The 20,401-nt window shown below is 34.8% G+C and overlaps 1 protein-coding gene across 3 annotated transcripts in view; it reads right to left on the reverse strand.

Moving 5' to 3' along the window:
- LOC144450485 (retinoic acid receptor beta-like) overlaps positions 1-19,720 on the reverse strand; it is a 43,781-nt gene extending 24,061 nt beyond the window's left edge. For 2 of the 3 annotated variants that reach the window (XM_078141110.1, XM_078141107.1), the window contains exon 1: positions 19,505-19,720. The gene's annotated coding sequence lies outside the window, so the exon portion shown is untranslated. Of the gene's footprint in view, positions 1-10,194; positions 10,266-19,504 lie in introns of those variants that run through there. The other variant, XM_078141108.1, reaches the window with a different exon arrangement.
- Positions 19,721-20,401: the final 681 nt, after the last annotated feature.

A 20,401-nucleotide genomic window follows, 5' to 3' on the forward strand; every position in this document is an offset into this window, starting at 1 on the left:
GGCATTATTCTTTTAATACATGAATGCTTACAGCTCTTTGTGGTTGTACATTCATGGGCCAAGCAAGTCAAAGGGCAGCTGAAAACATAGACTGTAAGATACGTGGTGTTGTTCAGAGCCATCAGACTTTTTATTAGCATGCACATTCTATATACTATGCACATTCTCCAAACGGAGGGTACTATCTACAATATCATCGTGAGGCAGCCAGTCACAAATGAATCTACCCTGCGCGAGTTTATAGGCTTTGCCTAGTTATGATATTTGGGTGGTGGTATTTGAATTCTTCAACATCAGGGTTTTATTATAATAATTGAATTCAACTCTACACCTGGTATATGTGTTTTTATTGTCATATATACATACTGATACATATACAATGAAATGTGAGTTGATTTTGTGTGTAATGAAACATTTACAAAAACAGTATTCTGTATTCTCCTAATACGAGATTAATGTCTTAACAGAAAACTTAAATTCCACCAATTTAATACGTGATAGCACATCCTCGCTTGGCTCACCACTGCTGGTACAGAGCACAAGGAGTTCCTCTCTTCCATAGGTATAGATTCAGATGATTAAGTGATGAATAACGACACCAAAAGAAAAGTACTAACAGCACGCAAAATCGTGTCGCCACGCACCAGCACCGTCGTGATACTCAGATAATTTAAGCCAAGTAAATAATTTCAGCTACAATATTCTATAGATTTCCACTGGTCTAACAGCCTGCAACCAGCTCCATATAAATCTGGTAGTCACGATGAAATGCTTAAAAATCTATGTACCCAGGAGTATAACTACTAAATTTTAGCTGGGGACCTGAACATGCACAGACATATGTTTATTAACACTAAACAAAGACCTTCAGAATCTGTGTTATTGACAAACAAGAGTGCAAACATTATTCAAGGACTCCTTTTATTGATCTTTCGGATTGATCTTACTGTTATATGTCAGCTTTCAAGTGCCACTAGCCACTGAAGCTTCAATATTTCATATATATACATGTACATTACATGAATAAAAATCCATTTTGGAAGTATTACACTCAGCAGCATGTATAAAGAGTTAGAGAAATGAGACGCACTTCATGTATGTTGTGTGATTTCTATAACTGACAAATTATGTAACAGTTGCAATACAACTTACAAAATTCAATAAGATTTGTTCTATTGTGACTTGCATTTTCATATTCATTTGACATCATAAAAGGCAGCTTGTGATTGAAATGCATATAAAGAAATTTCACCTTCCTTCCTATTCATGAGACATGTCTGTGCATGGCTTGACATTAACAGTAGTCCCATGTCCACAGACTACTAATTCTTGTCATGGGGCTACCATAATTTGCAGCTGGTAGCCCACTCAGGCTACAAAGTACCATTGATTATGCAATATTTTAAAGGATAGAAGATTTACTGACATGAAAGTATCTTAATAACAAATGTATTCCCAATAGAGGAACATTCTTTTCAGTTCCAGAATATGGGACTACTGGCCACACCACCGTCTGGCTACCAAATTGTGAAATTGGTAGCCCACTTGGACTACCATAGAAAAAAGTTAATTTCAAGCCCTGCTATGTTTTTGTTACATCAGAGTAGGATTAAAAGCTGGGTGTGAGCAACATTTGTTTGGCACCATTATAGAAAAAGTTGGTCCACAACAAAAGAATTATCCAATATATTCCTTATACGATGTCACTTATTGCAATGACATAGGACTGAAAGATAGTCCTTTAACTTTTAAGGACATTAATTAGCTAAAATCTATCTGAGTTCCCTAGGTGTTTATCTGGATTGTTAAGCTGTGTTTGTGATTAAAGGTAATTATTAAAGTGGATACAATGTACTCATGAGTTTCCCAGTCATTTTACCAGGGTTCCCTACCAGTGTTTTTGTTAAGGGTGGCAAGTCTGTAAAATCTACGTGAGTTCCCTAGTAATTTAACCAGGGTTCCCTACCAGTGTTTTCGGTCTGGGTAGTAAAATCTATCTGAGTTCCCTAATCATTTTACCAGGTTCCCTACCAGTACCAGGGTTTTTGTTCAGGGTGGTAAGTCGGTAAAATCTACCTGAGTTCCCCAGTTATTCAACCAGAGTTCCCTACCACTGTTTTCATCAGGGTACCTAGTAAGTCGGTAAAATCTACCTGAGTTCTCTAATTTTTTTATCAGGTTCCCTACCATGGTTTCTGTTCAGGCATTATAGATACAGATAAAATCTAGGTATTTTACTAAAACTTTGGTATTAGGTTTATAGAATTTGTTGAGGTTTGACCAACTTTACTCTTCTGTTACCAAGGTCTTCTAAAACCACGATAAATCCTGATACAAGCTATATGGTATCTATCGAAGTTTTATCAAATTTACTCTTTCCTGTTACAAGGTATGTAGAAATCTAGACTTGAAGGACTACAGTAACACTACTACACTCTTTCAACTATTCTAACTGACATTGTGATTTTTTGAATTTTCATTCATCCATCTCATCTACAAGCTCATAATTACGAGTAACCAACCAGAATCCATCTTACAATATCACAATATTGTCTTACAATATCAACATTCGAAATTGAAAGAAAGTGAATGACCAAACAATAACAATAACATCATTGTCTATACCCGTATGTTTCGGCGTTTTATGCTTTTTCATTGGTTGAGTGAATTCACTCAGCACTCTTGTATGGCTCGGGAAAACCCATCATATTGTATCAGATGTATGTAATGAGGGCTCACAAAAGAACTCAACTAGCATTATGCAATTTTTCTGATTTCCATTAATCACCTTTGTATAGTTTATATCTCGATTTGTAAAACAGATATGCATAATAAACTACTTAATATATTTGAGTGGCAGACAAGAATTATTGATACTCTGGCTAGTTCTCAAGGCTAAACCATAATGAATAGATCAGCACATTCAACAAGTCATACTGACACAACAATCTGAAGACATACCTCGCACATCAGGGTAACAATAACAGTAGTTAATACTGGTTAACAGTTCTTGTCTATACCAATTAGCACTAGACTGTGTAATTAACAATTGTTATCAAATTCATAACTTAAATTATCATTACTTTTGAGACTTTCCACCATTTCATTATCATCCTATAGCCATCCTTCACCTCAATGACATATTTATATCATAACATTGGATATACCAGTCATATCAAAATGTATCTAATGGTTTCTCGAGGCTTAAAACTAATGAATATATCTAATTCACAAATAATACCAACACTTATAATCAGAAGACATTACCTCACACATCAGGGGTATAAACTGTTACAGATAAATCATCAAAAAGCCACAGCTAGCTGATCTGGCATAATCCAGGGATAGGAAAGACAACAACACTGACAGACAGGTAGTGACAGTGTGGACAGGATGCAGCCTTGTCCCTCAATCTATCTAACACAGATTTACATATGCTGCTACTAAACTAATCATTTATCTAGACCTGCTATATAGTTCTGTCTTTTATGTTACTAGACCAGACAACCTTGTGGTGTATTTACAGTGACGTGGTTACGCCTTTATGTTTTCAAGGCTAAGTTAAAAATAATGATTGCACTGTGTGATTGTTCCATCTGCCCATCAACACATAAAAGGCTATAAGTTTAAGCAGTTTTATACTTAACCACAAACAAAGTATTGGCTTACAATACCATCTGACATTTGTGATGAGAAATGCCTCATGAACAATCAATATGCTCAAGAGATTTCTGTGACAGAGATAGGTTTGATAATATATGCCTTCTAAGTTCTAGGGGTAAAGGTCATATCTCCAAGATGTTTAGCAGTATGTCATTGGCTTCCAAAGTATACAGTTATCCTAAAGTGATTTTCTTTTATCTGATTCAGGTATATAATTGAAACAGTTTTGGAACTTTAAGTTCAAAGGTCGAACTTTCTTTAGGGTAAAAGTTAAAGGTCAAGCTTTGGGTTAGGGTGAAATGTCAAAGGGTCAAACTCTGCCTTAAGATATTATGTCTGTTTCACAAAGCCTGAGTCACATAAGATACCCATTCTGATTAACTGAGTCACATCAGATACCCACTCTGATTAACTGAGTCACAACAGATACCCACTCTGATTAAAATCTGACGAGGTGAAAGTGGCCAAATGTCTTTATTTATCTTTAATTCAATCATTTTGTGTTGTTTGTTTTGTGCTGTGTGATCGCCACTTCACCACATCAGATTTTGATCAGATTGATCTGATACCCATCACTCAAGACACGCCATGTAAAAAATATGGCTACTGTGGACTTCAATTATTCAGCTGGGTGGACTGAGGCACAGCCATGGTTCAAATCTTGCCAAAGGACTTAGCCACTCAGAAGCAAATGGCAGCAATGGGGTGTTGGACACTGTAACCAATCGCCCATCATGACTCCACAACTCTAAAAGCAATATAGCATCCTTCCATTTCACTTATGTTTTAATACTAGAGACAACAATACCGATCTATTAATAGGTGGATCAATAAAATATTACTGAGTCAGAAACATCCTTTACCTTATTTTGCATATACTGTCATGCAATGTATACATGTGAAGTCATCATGGTTCAATGATTTTTATAGTCACTGGGGGTATTAGGAATCTGCAAGCTCTTGGTTCGAGCCTCAACATGACTGCCATTTGTTTCTGAATCACTGAAATCCTTGGGCAAGATAATGAACCACATTTATACCAAATTCAACGAAGCTGTATAACTCATTAACTGGGGGCCTGATACAATAGTACTAGCAGTTCCTATATTCAATTAATATAAGCATAATAATCATTAGTTTTATTATGTTATGTAATGCTTCTTTTAGATAGTTTATTAGTTGTGTTATTACTTCCTTTTATGTTTTTTACCTTTAACACTCCCCAGAGTTTTGTTATGTGTACTCAAATAAATGAAATAAATAAATAAATAAATAAATAAATAAATAAATAAATAAATAAATAAATAAATAAATAAATAAATAAATAAGGAAATAAATAAGGCAATAAACAATAAATATTAGATATGGAAATTTCTACTCACAGAGTCAAAAACATCTATTGGAAGAGAATCCAAAATTTTCGCTAACGTTTTCTCAGGATCGTCAGGTGTATATGAACATTCATTCTTGTGAAAATAGATTAAGTTACAGTTACTATTAATCAACAGTTGGTGATTTAGAATCTACAGGTATAGTATCATGCACTGGTTTCAATTTGTACATAATCCTTGTGTAAAGCATTAGGTTATGGTTATGAGAAACAAATGAACAGATATGATTGGCCAAATAGCGAAGTGTTTTTGTCCTGTGGGTCTACATACAATCAAGAATTTTACATACTTTGGGAAGCAATACATCCTTCTGTTCGACATCGCATGATGGGGAGTATGGTTACAAAAACATAATTTCAATTGAAATGTCATCCTTTTTGTAACAAACTTTGCTTGTTCAAGCTATGCACCATATACCTTATAGGCATACATGTACTCTGATACAAAAATCCTAGGTAATCATCACATGACATTTTGAAATCACGTAACAGAATGACTCTGAGTCATAGAAAGAATTATAAACATACCATAAAAATGTTGGGTTGTTATTTTCACCCTTTGATATTCTACACACTATTTTGCTTGGGGTAAGATGTGCTAATTTACAACTATGACTTCTGATTTTGTCTTTTTTTTCAATTAAATGTAGGTGGATGTTTGTGAAAAGCTCAGCACCTGCATTTTGTAAAAGGTTGAAATCTGTAAAAACAAGTCTCCATGGCTGAAGGATATTTAAAAGACATCTTAAGAATGTAGTCTGGTATAAATGTGGGCGGATATCTTTCAAAGTACACTCTGTATCTGTAACTTTTTGTCCTGGTTTGTCCTTTTTTTTTCTTTTTTTTTTCTGTGTACGTACTCTTGCAACAGGTTCCATTGGGAGAACAGTGCTAATGTACTGAATGGTGTGACACTGTCTGTATATAAAAGATTAATAAATAAAAAAAAATAAAAAGCATATTTGCATGAGCGTCTAGTGATTATGATATTCTCTGTAGCCACAGAAGACACATGAATAAAACCTCAGTGTATATTTCAAGGTATCAGATGAATTGAAATTTCAGTATTTTACTATGAACTGGCCACCTTTCTGTCAAATTTTACCATGTCAAAAAGACCCCACTACAATGACATCCAATGCCTATAATACCATAGTATCACACCGTCACTGCCTCGAGTGTTTGATAAAACTTGAGTTCCGACGATCATATAGTGACTAAACCTGACTCAAAACTGGGTAAATAGAACAATACACAGAACCCCATGATATGTGAGTGCAAGTTTGCCATACTTGGGGTATTTGCACGAGTGTTTGCAGTGTTCTTTGTAGCACAATTTTCACGAGCATAGCGAGTGAAAGTGCATCAGAAAACACTACAACCATGAGACAGTGCATATACATGTACCTCTGTGTACCCCCTGTTGGAGGAGCACAAAATTCTGTGCAAGAGTCACAGGCTTGACTAGACGGTGAAAGTATGAAGTCAACATCACCATCAACTAGACTACTTCTGGGAAACTAAACTCTTTGGGTTCTTAGAGAAGTATGGTTGCAAAGCTGAAACTTAATATTATTTTTGTACTACACCTACTGACTCATTCATAGAGAACAGACCTATTATAAATCATATTTTTTTCTTTGTTTTCCACAATGAATGTCCAAGGTTAATATTTTCTATTTTTGATTAAAAACATTTCAATACAACAGCTACCTTCTTTCTGTCCATATTAGGTCAAAATTAGAGTAAACTTGTCCTTTCTTACAGTTGTAATCAACTGATATGGAAATGGTCAAGGATACAGGTCTCATTGAATAGACATGCCATTACTTGACATATATACTAAATCCCTGTTTGTAATGCAAACAAATGCAAACCGTTAAAAAATGTTTAAAATATTTGTTGTTGTACAAAGTCATACAATAACAAACCGGTTACACATTTTTTTAGCTTTTTGTAATTAATTGAGTTACAAACACAGATTTGGTCAATTATATAATTCTTTTTCACATTGTTTTTTCCAAGTAAGAATCATAGAAGGGTAATAGAAAAATCCAAAATAAATACCCATTTGTCATCTATATGACCATTTTCACATGCAAAATTAGGCTCTTCCTCCTCACTGGATACCAGTTTAATTTGCCAATTTTGTGTCTCTCCATCCCATCCCACCCCATAGCTACTAATGAAAGCAATCTGATCAATGACGAAACTAACAGAAAATCCACTAAGAACTAACCCTTAAAGCATGGCTCAGCTTTGGACTTATTTAACCCATCCCATCCCATCCCACCCCATAGCTACTAATGAAAGCAATCTGAAAATTGGTTTTAATGACAAAACTAACAGAAAATCCACCTATCAGACCTAACCCTTAAGCATGGCTCAGTTTTAGAATTATTTAGACATCTGTAGTACCTTTTCATCAAAGAATTTAATACTCTGACTAGACATGTTACAGTGACAGGACGTTACCATAACAACACTTTTTAAATTCACATTAATAAAGTTACAGACTGAGGTTCAATGACATAGAGTTCCTTGGTCCTGAGCACATTTCCATTTGTATGATAATTTCTAGTTCTATGACATTGAACTTTTCACCCCTTGCAAATTCTTCCCTGATGAGGGCAACTCATATCGTTTTATTTGTTTCTCAACCTGACTATGCTTTTTACTACACATATTTCTATGGCTCTTGGTTAATATAACATAACATACATGTAATATAACAAAGCATAACATAACATGACATAACATAACATAACATAACATAAAGCATAATATAACATAACATAATATAACAAAGCATAACATAACATGACATAACATAACATAAAGCATAATATAACATAGCATAACATAACAACATAACATAACATAACATGACATAACATAACATAACATAAAGCATAATATAACATAACATAATATAACAAAGCATAACATAACATGACATAACATAACATAAAGCATAATATAATATAACATAGCATAACATAACATGACATGACATAACATAAAGCATAACATAACATAATAACATAGCATAGCATAGCATAACATAACAATAGCAGTCTTATTGTTATACACACTGCTTTCCCACACTCCTTGTCAAAATGCTTTTCAATTACATAAATTTTTTATCATACTACTTAAACACACACAGCTTAGATTTTTTAAAGTGCATATCACATACACTTGTACAGCTTATTATACTTCCGGGACATACAAGCCATTGTAGCTCTGTAAATGTATAGCATATGGAACAATCTTTCACAAAGCAATCAATGTTCTACAACATCCCCACTCCTATAACATTGTTGACTTCTACAGAGATCTATTCATACAAGTCATCTTGGCAACAGACAGAAGGCAGTTTCCATGGCAATGCTGACGCCAAAGCGCACATCAATCCAGTAATTTATTATATGTCTAACTGAGAGTATATTTTATCCTGTTTAATAAAATGACATTTTTATGATGCCAATTGCCTGACGAGAGAAATTACAAACCTGGATAAGATAAAGCAATTACTTTCTTGGAATTCTGTGAGTCTAAACTAAGGAGCATGTTGCATCCAAAACTGCCTTTTATTATAGTTACACTACATCTGTCAATAAATACAAGGAAAGGAATTCTACACATGACTAAGTGAAGGGACCTGTTGAAAGTTTTGTTGCGTATCTACGGTAACATTCCAGCTATATGTACATCGATAACACATTTTTACAAAATATTAAAAGAAAAGGGACTTTTTTCAATTGTTTTCTTTTGCCACTAACCTGAGCTATTCTAATCAGACATATCCAACAACATCTACTCACTTAAAATGCACCTTGGCTGTAACTTAGTATATACTTTTTATTAACCTTGACTAAAAGCATAATAAAAAATTCTAGGAATCTATCCTTCAGGCTTTTAATGATAGTAAATGTACCTTCTTAGACTAATCATTCATAGCTGCAATTTGTCCTCTAAGGCAATTTAATACACCACTGACCAGTGTGTCCTCATAACGATAGCCAAATTTTGTTGTTGTGAGTCAAAATGAGAAAAACTAGGATTACTTGTGAGTCACCACATAGTAAGAGATAGGGGAACACAAGTTTTGGTGCGTTGCTAGAAATGAAATTGTTTGCCAGTGGTGTGTCAAATTGGCTTAGAGTGCACACAGCCACTGACACACAGCAATTCCTTGTTTTGTTCACATACCAAAATTGTAGTGTCTCCTTCTACTTACTTACTTATGTAGCTAGTGACATTAGAAAATCTTTGTGTTATCATTTTGACTCACAACTTTGTCTTTCATGAGTGGACACATTGAATAAACATCATGTCAAGTGTTTTATATAAGTTGTAGGAATTCACAAGTATAAAATATTCTTGGAATTCAGTCATTCATTCTTCAGCAATGTACCTTGTTACAACTGCCGACATCAGACTGTGGACAAATAGAACCTGTTACAAACAGGGAAAGTAAACAAATGAATTGCATTAATAACACTTGCCACAGCACGTTGGTAGTACAGAGACTTGTATTATACATACCATGGTTTGATAAGAACAGTTTTATGGCCTCTTTTGTACTTGAAATGCCAGAGGAACTGGAAATTTGTTTGTGACCGTGAATTTTGTCAAGTTGCCATAAAACTGTTCTAATTATCAAATGGAGATGTGTAATACAAATCTCTGTACTTCCAACACACTGTGCCAAGTGTTATTAATCTAATTCATTTGTTTGCTTTCCCTGTTTGTAACATGTTCTGTTTGTCCATGGTCTGATGTCAGTAGTTGTATCCATTTGTCCATGGTCTGATGTCAGCAGTTGTATCCGTTTGTCCATGGTCTGATGTCAGCAGTTGTATCCGTTTGTCCATGGTCTGATGTCAGCAGTTGTATCTGTTTGTCCATGGTCTGATGTCAGCAGTTATATATCCGTTTGTCCATGGTCTGATGTCAGCAATTGTATCTTTAAGGCTCTGTTACACAAGGAAACTCGAGAGGACTACTTTTCATTTAATTAGTTACTGCAAGAAGACTTGACCTTTACAATTGTCCTTGTATTTTTTGTATGTCTACGCATGAGCAACAATTTGGCCTAGCAACTCACAAAGTAATTAATTGCTTTGTGTACTTACTCATTCCTAGGTTAGCCTCTTTGCATGCTACACATTACATTACTTCATGCATTACCCTGTGTATTAACTTGGCTTTCCGAAGCAGTTATATTGATCTCTTGAGTTAATCAAGGTACTTCTATTCAAACCTGGAACACACTCTCACTTTCAGCCACTGACAATAGAAAACACAATAGCATTATAGAAGATAGAAAGACCTTTCAGAAAATGTATGGGGTGATGGAGTAAACTTTATTCATTGTTGGGAAATAATAACTTGAAAATATGTCACCCTTCAAATTTGCTTTTGTGCATCTCCACCTTAAAATGACAAAATATCCTAAAATAATCATTGCCGGAAATTATTCAATGATATCTGTTCTTTAAAAGTCATCCTGATATGCAAGATGTGATGTCACCATAGAAATATTTCCTAGAAATAATTGTGAATCATTAATTCTCTTTTCCTAGAACTCTTTGATGTTGACACGTACCACAGAATACCATATACAATATCATTCACTTTGCCACGACAACCGCATTGTGTTACTATAGAAACGTCCTACATCATGATAATGCAAGTGTTTCGATATCTGCTAAGGTTTGGAACCCTGGTAAGTTTATGAGAGGGGCAAAGGAGGTCAAATAGATTTGCCTACCTTGTAACATAATTTTAATGGAGGGAATTTAGAGGGAGAATCAATAAAATTTGAATGTATTTTCAGACCTTGAGGGAATTCCAGTACCACTACTAGAGGGGTGAATTTTGTATAAATTTTCATACCTTGAGGCAATTCAATTTTCTCCCTTTCCAGTACTACTACTAGAGGGGGAATCAATAAAATTGCAAACATTCCCATACCTTGTACCATAATGTTAATGGATTCATGGTAATTAAAACAACTGGGAAACACAGGTAGAATTTGTCTAATTACTACCTTTTGCAAGCATACTAATTTTGCCACAAATTCATTCATTCATTCTGTAACAGAACTTTATGATATTGAAATTGAGGAATACATCTCACAGTGATATTGTCATTTGGTGGGTACATGGTATGGCTATTTACTTGATAGATATCTGACAGTAACTGTATTTACACAGACATCAGTTTTTGCCATGGTTAATAATTAGGGAAAATCTGCTGGGATTTTACCGTGTTTCCCAAACAAAATTTAGGTAGATTCTATCATGGGAAACTATGCCACTTTTACTCTTTTCTCCCTTTCTGTTACCACGGTTCCCCAACCTTAGCAAATTAAACCTCACACTTAGTATAAGCTGATAAGAAACTAACTGATCACTTTGTCATGCATACATAAGCTGTTCACTCATCTCTGAACGGTCAAGGCCATCACATAGACAACTAACCTTCTTAATTTCAATATTGTACAAAACACTGAAAACAACAAATAATAATCGTGTCTTGGGAGAAAAAAAGATAATTTTGAACACCAGTCTTAGGAAGCATTCAATTTATTTTTTTCTCTATTTTTGATACTTTTTGAGTAACTTTGTAATTTTTCTCAGTGATTTAGCACAATTTTTTTACTTTATTACCATGTTTTTAAATTATACAGGTCATAAGCCTGAAATGAAGCAATTATCTGATGTCAATGACCCCTTTTTCCGTTTGGCAAACACAATGTCTCCTAAATTGGTGACATCATTTCTACATATATTATTATACCATGGCCTATTTACATGAAAGTGACACATTAAGTGTAGTCTTGTTTCTATATGGTATCCTTACGATTCAAACCTCATGGTTTAGTTATAAATCATGTTGGCATCCTGACTACATTAAGTGCAATTAGCTTCCTTTTTTAAATATAAATTTCATATTCATACTACAAATTTATAACAATAATTATAGTTGCAATGCAGAGTCAAGAAAGAAGAATTACATAGTTCACAGACTTGGATCATCTAGTGACCAACATGATAGTAATACTTTAGTCAACCAAGAGGGCCAATTGGGCTAAGAATGACATTGTCAACCCAGATAACTGAGTCTCTGGGCTAAGAATGACATTGTCAACCCAGATAATTGACTGATTCTCTGGGCTAAGAATGACATTGTCATTCCAGATAACTGAGTCTTTGGGCTAAGAATGACATTGTCAACCCAGATAACTGAGTCTCTGGGCTAAGAATGACATTGTCAACCCTGATAACTGAGTCTTTGGGCTAAGAATGACATTGTCAACCCAGATAACTGAGTCTCTACGCTATCAAAGAACGACATAGCCAAGCTGTCAGATGACAACCCCACAAATGTACATCTGAGTGAATATTATCATTTATTGCTGAAATTTGGGAAATTTAATCAAACAAATACTTCAAAGTTTCCTTCTGACTATTATTATAATTATTAAGTCTTTTAGAATGATAAAGTACGATTACGAATTGAAAGTATCACCAGTATGTACTCATACACTTACTTTTTTTAAATTTCCAACTCACCAACCCATCATTTTTAAATTATTATGATGAGAAACATAACATTAAGTATGGGTGGCCATACCTGTCTAATGCTCCTTCAAAGTGTTATGATGAGAAACATAAAATTAAGTATGGGTGGCCATACTGGTCTAATGCGCCTTCAAAGTGTTATGATGAGAAACATAAAATCAAGTACAGGTGGCCATACCTGTCTAATGCTCCTTGATGAGAAACATAAAATTAAGTACGGTTGGCCATACCTGTCTAATGCTCCTTGATGAGAAACATAAAATTAAGTACGGTTGGCCATACCTGTCTAATACTGCCTAAAGTGTTATGATGAGAAACATAAAATTAAGTAAGGGTGGCCATACCTGTCTAATACTGCCTAAAGTGTTATGATGAGAAACATAAAATTAAGTAAGGGTGGCCACACCTGTCTAATACTGCCTAAAGTGTTATGATGAGAAACATAAAATTAAGTAAGGGTGGCCATACCTGTCTAATACTGCCTAAAGTGTTATGATGAGAAACATAAAATTAAGTATGGATAGCCATACTGGTCTAATACTGCCTAAAGTATTATGATGAGAAACATAAAATTAAGTAAGGGTGGCCATACCTGTCTAATACTGCCTAAAGTGTTATGATGAGAAACATAAAATTAAGTAAGGGTGGCCATACCTGTCTAATACTGCCTAAAGTGTTATGATGCGAAACATAAAATTAAGTACGGGTGGCCATACCTGTCTAATACTGCCTAAAGTGTTATGATGAGAAACATAAAATTAAGTAAGGGTGGCCATACCTGTCTAATACTGCCTAAAGTGTTATGATGAGAAACATAAAATTAAGTATGGGTGGCCATACCTGTCTAATACTGCCTAAAGTGTTATGATGAGAAACATAAAATTAAGTATGGGTGGCCATACCTATCTAATACTGCCTACAGTGTTATGATGAGAAACATAAAATTAAGTACGGGTGGCCATACCTGTCTAATACTGCCTAAACTGTTATGATGCAAAACATAAAATTCAGTATGGATGGCCATACCGGTCTAATGTCACTCACTGGTCACCTAAATTTTGATTTACAAATTTACCAACTTCAATCCAGATAAGTAATTATTTGTGTGTGTGTAATTGAAAACTTTTCTCAATACACATGTTTGAAATACTATCTTGTCTACATAACTTTTTCAGGTATCAATTTTGAAATATTATATTTATGTATACACTTGTTCATATAATACCCATTTCATGTACCACTGATTAAAATATGATATTATGATTAATTTATATAAAAACGTTTTTTTTTATATCTATACTAAAATAAATTTCTTCTCATTTACAAGTATTATGCTGTTATTAGTTTGCAATGTTCTTTTTCAGTTAAACAGGAATGCTACGTCTGGAAGAAGTTATTTTCATAAACTATACGTTCTGGGGAGTCATTTCATAATTTTATATCACCTACAATTACTTGTCAGGGGTGAACAAATCCACTGGTCCTGGGTCTGGGACTAGTGATTTTTTTGGGCGGACCACACAAATTTTACCTTGTCTGGTCTGTCGTACCAGTTACCTTACTGTTAATAACTATGTTAAAAAGTCGTCTGAATATACAGATTCATAGGCAAGATTTACTGTTTCACATTAGCGGGACCTGGGACCACTAATTCTTTCAGCAGGACCACTGGATTTTTAAAGACACTGGTCCGGGGACCACCAGTTCACAAAAAGATTTGTTCACCCCTGCTTGTGATTTCAGAAAACTATCAAATTGATCTTGTACCTTTAAGGAGTTTCTGCTGTGGACTATTGCATCATGGGAGTCATGAGTAATAATATATTCATGATTGCACAATTGGAATGGTGTTCCCCTTTAATACTGATGAAAATAATCAAAAATCTTCTCAAATGTCAAACAGTGAAAATTTGATATTATTATTCAAAATATTCTTTACAAATCAGACGAGTCATTCTGCATCACAACAATACACGTCTACATCATGAGTTCTGCAGAGCTCAAACTATCAGTCAAAACATTCTAAATCTCAATTGTCATTCTGCATCACAACAATACACGTCTACATCACGAGTTCTGCAGAGCTCAAACTATCAGTCAAAACATTCTAAATCTCAATTGTCATTCCTTGTATTTTATAAATTGTGCTTGTGCAGGTATAACTATACATTTCCCTCAAATTTTTCTGATTCTTGATGAGGGATCTGTGGTGCTTTGTCATCTGACAGTGACAACTAGTAACAAAAAACCTTAAGGTTACAAATATTTTCCGGCTAAATGATGAGAAGTATAGAGGTATCATCTAATCATATCTGCACAACCGTAATTTAAGAAAAAATAAAGAAAAAGACTATACAGGAAATAACAGAAGTGTCGTGACCAATGAGAGGATTATCGGTACAATTTTTTATTCCGCTAAAGGCATGTATGATGTAATCACAATTTTTTTATTTAGCTTCACCACATTAACACAGCCATTCTCTGATTGGCTGGTATAGATATAGAACTCACGATCCTTTTGATATTTTTAGTGTCTGCAACTTGAGTGGTTATCACCATGACAACAGACAAACAGATAACAGATTATCTTTTTTTTATCCAATAAGAAAAGTGTGACCTTGGTAACTGGTTCCCAAACAAATATCTAAATTAATCAGAAGTCTGACTTTACTTTACATATTCAAAATTTCAAAATACAATATCTAAAAAACATAATTAAAACATTAAAGTATGTTTCAAGAAACCTACACAAACCACAAACTGAAAGCGCTACATTTGAAGTACATTTATGCAAAATTTGACCAATCAATGTTGACCTTGACAGGTCTGGTGACCTTTGACATGTGGTTAACTTCTTTTATAGACAGAAAATCGGCTGTTTTTCTTTCTTTGAAACTGTATGAAGTGGTTTGTCTTGTCTAGGTGTCAAACTATACAATGAACCAAATCTACCTGCGGCAAGGGAATACAAGAGACTAAAGCCCTTTCACATACCAGATTTTTCAGACAATTCCATTGATTTTGTAGTTTCTGTATCATGCAAATTATGTTCACAGTCTATTCCCAATGATTTGTTTAAAGACTGATTTCAGTGACCACTGTATTTCTGTTAACTTCAATCTTTTAACTTTATTTTTCAAACTTGACAAATCATTTTAAAAGCCTTCTAGGTTTTCGTATGAATAAGCTAGTTTATTAGCGGTGAAGTGTGTGTGGAAGCTCATGAATATAAACAATACCTAAAATAGAATTTTGATATTTGACAATTTTTATATTTATGAATACACTAATAACACAAATTTACACATGTAATAAATATTCAAGGTTTGGCAAACATTTCCATCTTAATTTTGACTGATTTCAATCTATTACTTCTGACATATTACTGATGAAATGCGACAAGAATGCAAACTGTTCGGTTTTACAAATTACATAGTAGCTTATGCAGTGGCGACAAAGTGGCTGCATAGCAGCTCAATGACTAGTACGCATGCATGTCCTATATACTATGCGATGTGGTTTTTTTTTGAGATTATACCCAAGGATGCATTGTGGCGCAATAACTACACATGCGCGTTCTATACACTATGCGCATTCTTCACACGGAGGGCGTTACCTACAATATCATTGTGAGGCAGCCGGTCACAAATGAATCTACCCTGTGCAAGCTTATGGGCTTTGCCCTAGTTTTGATATTATATATAGCATGGAAACTCAGGTACATTTTACTGTTCTTACCACCTTGAACAAAAACAGTAAATATTCTGTAAAAAAATTTAATGTGCTGGTCTTTGGTTTCTTTTATGTGATTATTATATTTAACAAAAATTGAATTTTTGATGAAAGAAACTTAAATGCAGTTTCATAACCAGAGTATGAAATAAATAATTAAAAAAAAGAATGATATTGTGCTTTCATTTTTGCCAAAGTTTGCAAATGTGGGCAATAAGGGAGGAAGGGAGGAGGGGTGGGGAGGGAGGGGGCAGGGGGGCAAGGGGTTTCTGGTGCAACTTTTGAAATCTTAAAAATATTAAATTTGCATTCCCATACTTGGCAAAAGGACTGATATTATTTTTCATTTTTTGTGTCATTAATATTTTCCTGTTAAATTATTGTACAATGTATGGCAATCTAACTTGTACCATACTCCCCCCTCCCACCACACCCCACCCCACCCCCACCCCACACACTCCCCAATTACCAACATTCCCAAACTTTGGCAAAAGTACTACTAATAATAATAATTCATTTTATTTTCAGCAAAAAGGATGACAGAACTTAGACTGGGAAAGTGTACATGACAAATATATAATTTAGTATTGCATGGTCACCCTCCCTGGTGAGGGCCATGGAAATAGTTCAGTGGAACTAGTCTTAATCCAATGGCCCAGACACACAACATATAAACTACAAAACAGAAAATAATAAAACAAAAACATCTGAAAACAAATTTTCTGTAAGAAATATATACACTAAGTTACATACAAAACAAACAAGCCCTTAGGTCTTAGATACGATGTGATTTCTTAGTTCCTCTTTGAATGATTTTCTTGAATTTATACATTTTATACTGACATTGGTCTCCTTTGTCAATTATTTTTCCTTCACAAAAATCCTTGCATGTGCTGTATCCTTTTCCTGTTCTCAAAACGCAAGGTTAACAGTAGAAATATCAGAGGTCAAAGGTCGAGATAGGAAATACCACTGCTACTACATCTTAACAGAGAAATCACAAACATCAACTTTCTTCTGGAAACACATAAAAGTACCTGGTAACCAGTAGGTATATAACTCTGTTATTTTTCTTTGCTATATACTTTTTTGTAAAATACATCATGCTTTCTCTAGAAACTATTAAATCCTTATCGTTAGCTGTATTACCAAATTAGTATAACCAATTTTATGTGTTCTGTTCTCTAAATAACAATAATTTTGCCAAAATTTATCCTTACACATTTTAGCTGTTTTGACTACAAAGCCTTTTCCTAACCAAACTGATTTCAGAAAAAATATCTGATTTTTCTGATTTTTATTTTTACAATTATCTTCGTTTTTGTTTGATTTCATGGACAGAAATTATATTCATTGACAGCTGTGAAACTTTTGTGCATAGATGAAAAAATTAAAAATGTACCCCATTTATTGGAAGGGTTGAATATTTGCAGTCACAATATTCAATACATGTGATGCACACCCAACGAAGTTGTTTGTGTAAAAAGGTGTTTGTACATGATTTTTTCAATGTCAGAGGTGATTTCGTTGTTTTAGTCCATGGGAAGTGAAAACAGCCAGAATTTGAGTGGGGACAACGCATAATTCAGCAGACTGTGTTGACATGGGAAGGGAAAGGTACCAATCAAACTAAAAACTGTCTATTAACATTTTTTGTGTGCTTTTTTCAAAAGAATTCAGAAAACTTAACTCTTTGGCTGCACCTGTCAATAGCTTGGAGTAGAACTACTGATCAGTTATGATGTGGCAATTTTGAAATACAGATAATATTCTATAAAAATTGCAAACAGCTACATATAATATATTTAATATCATAAATTGACAACAAAGTTACCACCTGAATAAATGCTAGGTGCAAAAGCCTTGCCTGGAATCAAAATGTATCTGTATTGAGATTGCAAAATCTTCTATCAAACTGCACAAACATACCAACAATATATACAATAGAGTCTAAACTGAACATGTCAAATCCGCCACAAATAACACCAGAATTTCATTAGCCCATTACAAAATGTCCTGATAATTAGCTGTCATTAAATATCTCATGAAGAAGAGATGAATTTCTCCAAAATTCTATCGATTTTTGAGAATTCGTTTAGTCAAAAATTTCTGTCTGAGACGTCTGTTTCAAGATTCAAACACATCGTTAATTCAACCCTATGTGAGTATGTCCAACCCTGTACTAGTCAAGCGTTCGACTGAACTTTGGTGTCAAAAATCGACCATCTGTACCGATTCATCGTCTGGGACGTTTGTCATGCATGTTAAGAAAATTACGTGTGACGTGTACTATTAAATACTGTCTTACGAAATACCGTTATGTCGCAAACTAATGTGTGATAGTTTTAGAGTCGGAAAATGGATCGCTACTTTTGTTGAACCGTGGGTGATACTTCCATGACTGAATATCCCAGGACAGCTTGGCGAGTTGTTTAATGGCACTCGAGGGATAGTACTACACTTGTTTGTGTGTGATGCTTTTAGGGCGCATATCACATGAACAGGTTATGACTATGAGTATGAAACTTGAGTATGGGTTATACTTCCATTTTGTGCCTCGGACAAAAGGCGAAACCCCGGCGAAACCTTTGCTCTTATAAATGTACAATTAAAATGAATTTTAAATTACACGAACCATGATGGACTACAGAGGAATAAAACATTCACCCAAAACAAAAATCCGTAGAAAACACGTTTGACGTCATACACAAGTCATCAAAGTTCACCATCTACCTACGCTACGTCCCACTCCAACTTCTAACGTTACATTAAAAACATAACGAATCATACGACCAACTCCATCCACTGTGGAAACTTGCAAATCCCCAAATATCGATAACAACACAAATGAAACCCTGACATTTTGGCCCAGATATTTCATTTGGGATCCGGGAAGTGGTAAAATACAACGAAACTGCTGTGATTATTGAGCCACCGTACGTGCTAATCATTACCATGATAACTTCTGAAACATCTCTCGGATTGTTATATTCGGGGGCGGAGTTGCCATTGTGCGAAATAGCAGTTTAGTTTGGCCAAGGTCACCAACACATCGGAAACATAAATTATGTCGTCGCACTTTTTATACTGTACACACGGAGTATTATTACCATGTTACACTGACCTTGAGTATACGGTACGTTCAGAAATCGTCGGCGACGTTGGTCCACTTCGAAATAATCACAGCCTTACGTTCACTATCTAGTCTGTCTTCAGTTTTCTGGTGTATATTCCAAGTATGAAGTTCAGAAGACCTGTCAAACAGAACAGACCGTATGTTGTTACGCGAGTGGACGTGAGTGTAAGTTCGAGTAATATGTACAGTACGGGCCTCGAATCAGCGCCATCAACTGGAATAAACATTGATGAAATAGCTCAGTCAATTAGGACGTCTACCACTATATATAAGTCCGCTGTACGTAAATGAGTTCTTGGATCAAACATGCCGCAAAGTTGAAAATGACGATTTCGCACATATGAATTTGATTGAAACAAAAAATGTGAAGAAATACTTTTTTTGCATTCAGCCGTTGAGGTTTTGTATCAACAGAAGAATCCTCGCCCCGACACCTCTAGTACAAGCGGATTGATATCAGACAAGGTGGGTATAAACCTTATTTGCATAAACAGTGGTTACTTGAGGTCAAACGAGGAGATTGAAATATGGTTGTTTCGACATTGAACAGTTTGAAAACTAATGTATGTTAAGTGGTACACCACCGTTCACTTTTCTTCTGACACACCAGACTGAAAGTATCAAAACTTGGGCTTATTTTTGCGTTTTGGTTTGCCTCCGTCGCAACGCATCGGTGAGTTCATCTCAGGATGACAACAGCCGACACTTGCTGCGGTCGCAGACAGTATCTATTACATAACGGTGCGTCGAGACGGAACGCATGACACCGCAAAACATTACGTAAGCGTTTCATGAAGAGCGCACCACCACCGTTCAGTAGGAAATCGCAATGACCTTAGCAGCAAAACAGGACCAAAATGTTTTGTTGCAATACCTAATTCATTT

The sequence above is a fragment of the Glandiceps talaboti genome, chromosome 20, assembly GCF_964340395.1.
Source record: "Glandiceps talaboti chromosome 20, keGlaTala1.1, whole genome shotgun sequence".
Classification (NCBI taxonomy): Eukaryota; Metazoa; Hemichordata; class Enteropneusta; family Spengelidae; genus Glandiceps; species Glandiceps talaboti.